General features: G+C 61.0%; 1 pseudogene; it reads left to right on the top strand.

Annotated features, from left to right (window-relative positions):
• The window catches only part of LOC124084161 (leukocyte immunoglobulin-like receptor subfamily B member 3), a 4,888-nt pseudogene extending 288 nt beyond the window's left edge, over nt 1-4,600 (top strand).
• The last annotated feature ends 2,433 nt before the right edge of the window (nt 4,601-7,033 follow it).

Here is a 7,033-nt window from a genome sequence, read left to right as displayed (position 1 = left end):
CAGTGAACGCCTACAGCTGGTGGTGACAGGTGAGTGGACACTCAGGGGTCCGGCCCCTGCTCTGCCTAAGGAAAGGGGTCTGCCCCCGGGTGTCCATCTCACAGCCCATTAATGGGGGAGGAGGGAGCCATGAACACCTGCCTCCTTCTCTCCTAGGATTCTACAGCAAACCCAGCCTCTCAGCCCTGCCCAGCCCTGTGGTGATCTCAGGAGGGAAGGTGACCCTCCAGTGTGGCTCATGGAAGGAGTTTGATGGCTTTATTTTGATGAAGGAAGGAGAACACCACCTCACCTGGACCCTGGAGTCACAGCAAAAACCCAGTGGGCAGTTCCAGGCCCAGTTTTCTGTGGACTCCGTGACCCCAAGCCACAGGTGGACATTCGCATGTTATGGCTATTATAGGAGCAAACCCCAGGTGTGGTCAATTCCCAGTGACCCCCTAAACCTACTGGTCTCAGGTAAGGAATTCCCCATCCTTCACTCCAATATTTGTTGAGGCTGCGACCTTGTGGGCAGAGACATTGTGTGAGAGGGTGACCTGCAGGAGGGACGGGGGAGGCAGGGGGTTGGCAAGATCCAGCCCTCAGCCCAGGCTCCTCTTCCTCCAGGGGTGTCCAGGAAGCCCTCCCTCCTGACCCAGCAGGGCCCTGTCCTGCCCCTGGAGAGAACCTGGCCCTCAGTGTCACACTGACATTGGCTATGACCAATTTGCTCTGTCCAACAAGGGGCACAGGACCTCCCCCAGCGCCCTGCCCAGCAGCCCCAGGCTGGGCTTCTCAGGCCGACTTCCTGCTGGGCCCTGTGAGCAGCTCCCACGGGGGTCGGTACAGGTGCTACGGTGGACACAGCCTCTCCTCTGAGTGGTCAGCCCCTAGTAACCCCCTTAACATTGTGGTCACATGTGAGGATCCCAGAAGGTGCTGTTAGGGACCCAGGATCTGCACAGCCCTGTTGGGGAGCCCCAGGAGGTGATGGCCAGGGTGAGGTGTGGGGTCTCAGGAGGGAGACAGACAGGGAGGGGCAGAGAGGACAGAGACAGGGGGACACAGGGACAGGAAGGATCAGAGACAATGAGACAGACAGAGAGCACAGGGTCCTCAGAGAGAGGCCCTGGGGAGGTCTCAGCTCAGAACAAGCTGGGGCCACCCTCACCCTCCTTCCTTTCTCTGGGACAGCTCCCTGTCACACCCTCCCTGTCAGTGCAGCCTGGTCCCACAGTGTCCTCAGGGGAGAACGTGACCCTGCTGTGTCAGTCACAGATCAAGATGGACACTTTCCTCCTGTGCAAGGAGGGGGCAGCTGATCCCCCCCTGCGTCTGAGAGCAGAGTACCGAGCCCCATGGCACCAGGCAGAGTTCTCCATGAGAGCTGTGACCCCAGCCCTCGGGGGGACCTACAGGTGCTATGGCTCTCACAGCTCATCCCCCTACCTGCTGTCACGGCCCAGTGCCCCCCTGGACCTGGTGGTCTCATGGGAGTGACCTGAACCCATCCTCTGTGAGCTCAAGGATTCCCTCAGGGCACTGCCCAGGACAGCTCTGGGTGGGATGGGAGTGAGGGGCCCTAGGGAGGGTCGGCGAGCGGGACTCACCCCTCAGAGAGGAGGGGCCAACGGGGTCCTCCAGCCTGTGCACCCACCCACCACTGGAATCAGGAAGGTGCAGGTGGGCACAGGAGGGTCCTGGGGAGGCCAGGCAGGTGTAGGAGGATGGGCAGAGACAGTCCCCAGGGGCAGTCTGCACCCCTCACCCTCCTGTTCTCCCCATTCCCAGGACCCTCTGGGGGACCCAGCCCCCCACCCTCAGGACCCAGGTCACCAGCTGGTGAGTCTCAGGGGCCTCTGTGCAGACAGTGTCCTGCATTCTTGGGCAACCAAGAATCACTCTGAGCTACAAAGTCCAGTTACAAACTCAGCCAAGCTGTGTCCAGGGCACTGCAGAGAATGGTCAGAGACCCCAGGCCCTGGGGCTCAGGGCTGGGAGGTGTGAGGGTGAGGTCCAGGCAGAGGAGACTCTGGGTCCAGCCTGGGGAGGAGCAGCCAGCTGAAGTGGGGGACAGGCAGCCCAGCCCTCACCTCCCACCCACCCCAGGAGGCCCTGAGGACCAGCCCCTCACCCCCACGGACCCAGGACCCCAGAGTGGTGAGTGAGGGGCTCTGGTGGGAGGTGGGTCCAGGGCAGGGGCTGAGCTGAGGGGGGAGCAGCCCCCTCTGGAGATGCTGACGGGGACCAGCCCCTCCCCTCTGGGCCTCAGTTTCTCCCAGGGCAGAGGAGAGGCCTGGCCCTGACCTTCAAGTGCCTCTCAGGGCTGACCTTGGCTGTGCCCTGCTGGGAGAGGGACCTCCAGGGAAGCCTCCAGGACCTGAATCTGCAGGGCCCTGTCCCCTGTGTGCAGTGACAGTGACACTGAGCAGGGGAGGGGCTCAGGGCCATCGGGGTGTCGGGCTCTTTCCCTCCAGCTCAGGGCTGAGCTCTGGTGGAGAGAAGGAGACTGGGAGTCAGACTCCCCCAGTTCAGGCCCCGCTCTGCTGCTTCCTGCTGGGTGACTGGGCAGGGGACCCTCTCTGAGCCTCAGTTTCCTCGTTTGTGCCTGGGGGAGTGGGTGGCAGGGCCATGATGCCTGAGTGACAGGGCTGGAGGTGACAGGTGGAAAGACCAGCAGGGTGGCAAACAGTAGGTGCTCAGGTAAGCAGCGTGGCTCCTCGTCCACACCTGTGCCCAGGACTGGGAAGGAGTCTGAAGATTCTGGTGGGGGTCTCGGTTCCCCTCCTCCTGCTGCTCCTCTTCCTCCTCCTGGGACACCAGTGTCGGGGACAATGCAGGAAGGCAGGTGAGTGGGGAGGGGGAGACGTGGTGGCGTCCCAGGGGAATTAGCCAGTTGTGCTCAGGGCACGCGGGATGGGAAGCCCTGGTTGTCACCCTGAGCAGCAGGACCACCCAGGAGGCCCAGCAAGAGCCCGTGGTGGCCTCACAGGTCTGCCTTCTTCTCGTCACACAGGGCTCAGCACTGCTGTCACCTCCCCAGAGGCCACCCAAGGCCACCAGGTGACCCGTCCTCTCCCCTGCCCTCCTCTCTGTGCCCGCTGCCCTCCTCTCTCCTCCCAGCTGATTGTGCTGATGGGCTCTGGTCGGCCTCCTGCCCTGAGGCCTGGGCGCTGGCCTCTCTCCTCTGCCTCCTCCCCTGCTGAGCTCACTGCCCCTGCTCCTGAGTAGGAGGTGGACCTGGCCACAGCCCTGCCCTGCACTGGCCCCTCCCAGCCACACAGATGGCCGACTCCTGGGGGTTTGCTGTTGGCAAGGCTCTACTGGGGGCTGGGGACAGCAGCAGCAAACACAGTCTGGTGCTCAGACACAGGACAGCCCCGGGACAGACGGGGCAGAGGCAGACAGGCGTGGGGAGACCGGGCAGGGAGAGGGCTGTGAACCCAGGACAGAGCCAGGTGGGCGGAGGGCCATGGGCAGGAGCAGGGGGGTTAACTGGACAGTCAAGGAGGGTTCCCTGGGGGGACCCTGGACAGAGCCCTCACCACAGGGACAGGCCTGAGAGCATCTCAGGAAGAGGGTCCTGCCAAGGGAGCAGCACTGTGAGGCCAGTGGGCACAGGCTGACCTGTCCAGCAGGCACGAGTCCAGGTGGCTGCAGGTGATACATGAGGAGCAGCTGTGACAGGTGGCAGGACAGAGGTGGGCAGGGGTTAGTCCTGCAGGTGCCTCTGCTCTGGCAGAGCCTGAGAAGCCCCTGGAAGTTCTGCTGGGCGTGGAGAGCTGACTGCTGGCTGCAGGTCCCTCCAGCTCCCTGTGGGAGGTGAGGGGCACAGCCAGAGTGGACTCAGGAATCACCTGCCTCTGTCCCCTCCACAGAGCCCTGTAGATGAAGACCCCTGGGCAGTCACCTGTGCCCAGAATCAGGGCCATCGTGGAGTGTCCACTTAATCCCCCGAGTCAAGGCCATTCCTGGTCATGAAGGACACATTAGAGGGAGAGGACAGCCTGCAGGGCTCCCATGTGGGTCCTGTCCCCTCCAGGGCCCACTCCCAGGCTCCAGCCTCACCTGTCACCACTCTGTCCTCACTCCAGGTGGCTGCATCTGAATCCTCCCAAGTTGTGACCTACGCCCAGCTGAATTACCTCAAGCTCAGACAGGGGACAGCCAGTCCTCCTTCCTCTCAGGGACAGGAGCCTCCCACTGCGCCCAGTGTCTACACCACCCTGGCCTTCCACTAGCCCAGGACACCACTCAGATCCCACGCTGCAAGGACAGGGACACGGGGACCCCAGCAGGCACTAGACAGCCCATGGACATGCAGCTGGGTGTCACGGCCAGCCTGGGGCCTGACATGCAGGGCCAGGAGCATCTGCGACCTGCTGGACGTCACCTGATTCCCAGTCACAATAACTGGTCCCCAACCACGTGCCACGTTTGGCCATTTTATTCTCCTAGTCACCAACAGGCAAGGGGAGGAGTCACAAGGCAAGTGAGCAAATGTGTGATGGGAAAGTGCATCCCGCTGATGACGCACAGAAACGAAGTGACTTTGATCAAAGGAAACTTACAATAAAGTTCAAAATGTGCTGGGGTGACCCTGGGGAGCCCCATGTCACCTGCCTTCCTGCTGATTTTCACACCCGGCTGGGACCCCTCTGTGCAGCAGCATGACCTGGGCTGAGTGGCAGCCTGCAGGGGTCCCCTGCCCACCTCAGGGAAGGGTCTATGGAAAGGGGAGCGCAGACCTGGAGCCACCCAGGAGCCCAGTGGGAGCAGAGCTGGGGACCTAGAGACAGAGGACCAGAGGGAGGGACAGGGAGGGCAGGGGTGGGCGAGGGGCACCCACACCCAGGGGCATGGAGACCTGGAGGGGAAAGACAGACGGCAGGGGGTCCTCACTCACCCAGCTCCCAGGGACGGAGGGGGGGTCCCCAGCTCACACCTCCTTGTCCTCAGGGTCCTCAGAGAACCCCCCTCCAGGTGCTCCCACTGCCCTGTCCTCCTCCTCCTCCTCCTCCTCCCTCTCTTCCTCCCCTCCCCTCCTCTTCCTGCACCTCCTCCCTCTCTCTAGTGCCCTCCTCCTTCCTTCTCCTCCTCTTTTCTTATTCCCCTCCTTCCCTCCTTGTCTCCTCTTCCTCCTCCCTCTCCTCTTCCTCCTCCTCCTTCCTCCCCTCCCTCCTCCATTGCCTCCTTCCCCTTATTCTCTGTCCCTCCTCCTTCCCCCCTCCCCCTGCCCTCCTCCTCCCCTTAACTCCCCTCCCCCTCCCCTCCCCTTCCCTCCCTCTCCCCCTCCCCTCCTCCTCCCTGCAGGATGGTGCATCCCCTTGTGATCATCCCTCCTCTCCCCTCCTCCTTTCCCTTCCCCTTCACTGACTCACTCTCCCTCTACCTTCTCACACTCCTCGTGGTTTTTCTGAGGCTGCTTTTCGGGCTCTATTTCTATGGGCATGAATTCAAGTGCGTAAAATCACCCAAATGTGAATTCTCCCTTTCCCTAGCAAATGTAGGGATCCACAAGAAAACCTCACAGTTGGAGTCCTTAGAACACAAGGCCATACACCCCTGTGTCCTAACCTCCCAGGCTTATTTCTCTTGATGTACCACATTCACACTTAGCAGGAATCATTTTCAAACAGCAGATATAAAGAATGTTCTAAGTCTGTTTGACTCTTATATTTTCCCGGGTTCAGTCTTGGTCTCGGCCCAGGATCAAGAAACTCTCTTCCCCAATCCCCAGGCCCCAGCCTCCTTCTTGGTGGTCGGCCTGTTACACCTCTTAGTCTCCAGAATGAGCATACACAGCCTGTTCTTAAGACTAAAGTCAAGAATGTCAGCACCTGTCATGGTTTACATGTGACTTGTCCCCAGAAGCTCACGTAGGACACAATGCAAGAGCTTTCAGAGGTGACATGATCAGGGGAGGAGTCCTGTGGCACCTGGTAACTTGATCCCAGGCTTAATGCCCTGACTGGTAACTGGGCAATAACTGTGGGCAGGTTGGCACAGCTGGAGGAGGGGTCCCTGGGGCTGTCCTGTGGGTTTCTGTCTGGTCCCTGGTGGGCAGACGCTGTGTCTGCTGCTTTGTTGCTGCGTCCTGAGCTGCCTTCCTGCCCCAGGCCCTTCTGCCATGATGCCCTCCTCCTCTGGGGCCCAGAGCAGTGGGGTTGGCCACTGGGAACTGAGGCCTGGGACTGTTGAGAGCCACAGCCCAAGGGGCCCCAGCAAACTTCCAGCTGCCAGCTGATTGGCTCCTCTGCGGTGATGCTCATTGGGCTGTTTCCCTGCCCTTTCAGACCCCAGAGCTGCTCATTGGGGGACTCTTTTGGCTCCGCCCATGTGACCCAGCCAATCGGCCTCAAGAGCAGGAGGAGGGGGGAGTTGAGAGGCTTGTGGGAAGCCATGGTGGCAGTTGGGATCCCAGGGAATTCCTGAAGAGCTGTCGGGTGGTGTGTGTGTTCTAAGAATAAAGTTCCTTTCTGCTTGACAAGTGGTTTGTGAATTGTGCCCAGCCAGACTGCGGCATTGGACACTGTGAGCCAAATAAACCTCTCCTCCTCTAATTGTTCATGTCAGGTCTTTGTCACAGTGATGCGAAAGGTGACTTCAACAGCCACCTTAAAAACAGAGAGAGGGACAGGGAGGAGAGAGGGAGGGAGAGGGAGAGAGGGAGGGAGAGAGGGAGGGAGAGTGAGAGGGAGAGAGAGGGAGGGAGGGGAGGAGAGGGAGAGAGAGGGAGAGAGAGAGGGAGAGAGGGAGGGAGAGTGAGAGGGAGAGAGAGGGAGGGAGAGAGGGAGGGAGAGAGAGGGAGAGGGAGAGAGGGAGAGAGAGGGAGGGAGAGAGGGAGGGAGAGAGAGGGAGAGAGAGGGAGGGAGAGAGGGAGGGAGACAGAGAGGGACAGTGAGAGGGAGAGAGAGGGAGAGAGAGGGAGGGAGAGAGGGAGGGAGACAGAGAGGGAGGGAGAGAGGGAGGGAGATAGAGAGGGAGGGAGGAGAGAGGGAGGGAGAGGGAGAGAGGGAGGGAGAGTGAGAGGGAGAGTGAGAGGGAGAGA

Source organism: Marmota monax, unplaced genomic scaffold (genome assembly GCF_021218885.2).
Source record: "Marmota monax isolate L192 unplaced genomic scaffold, Marmota_monax_Labrador192_F-V1.1 WCK01_AAM20220418_F8-fsc00215, whole genome shotgun sequence".
In the NCBI taxonomy this organism is placed as follows: domain Eukaryota; kingdom Metazoa; phylum Chordata; class Mammalia; order Rodentia; family Sciuridae; genus Marmota; species Marmota monax.
The sequence above is the reverse complement of the archived record's forward strand: the minus strand, read 5'-3'. Positions and strand labels throughout refer to the sequence as shown.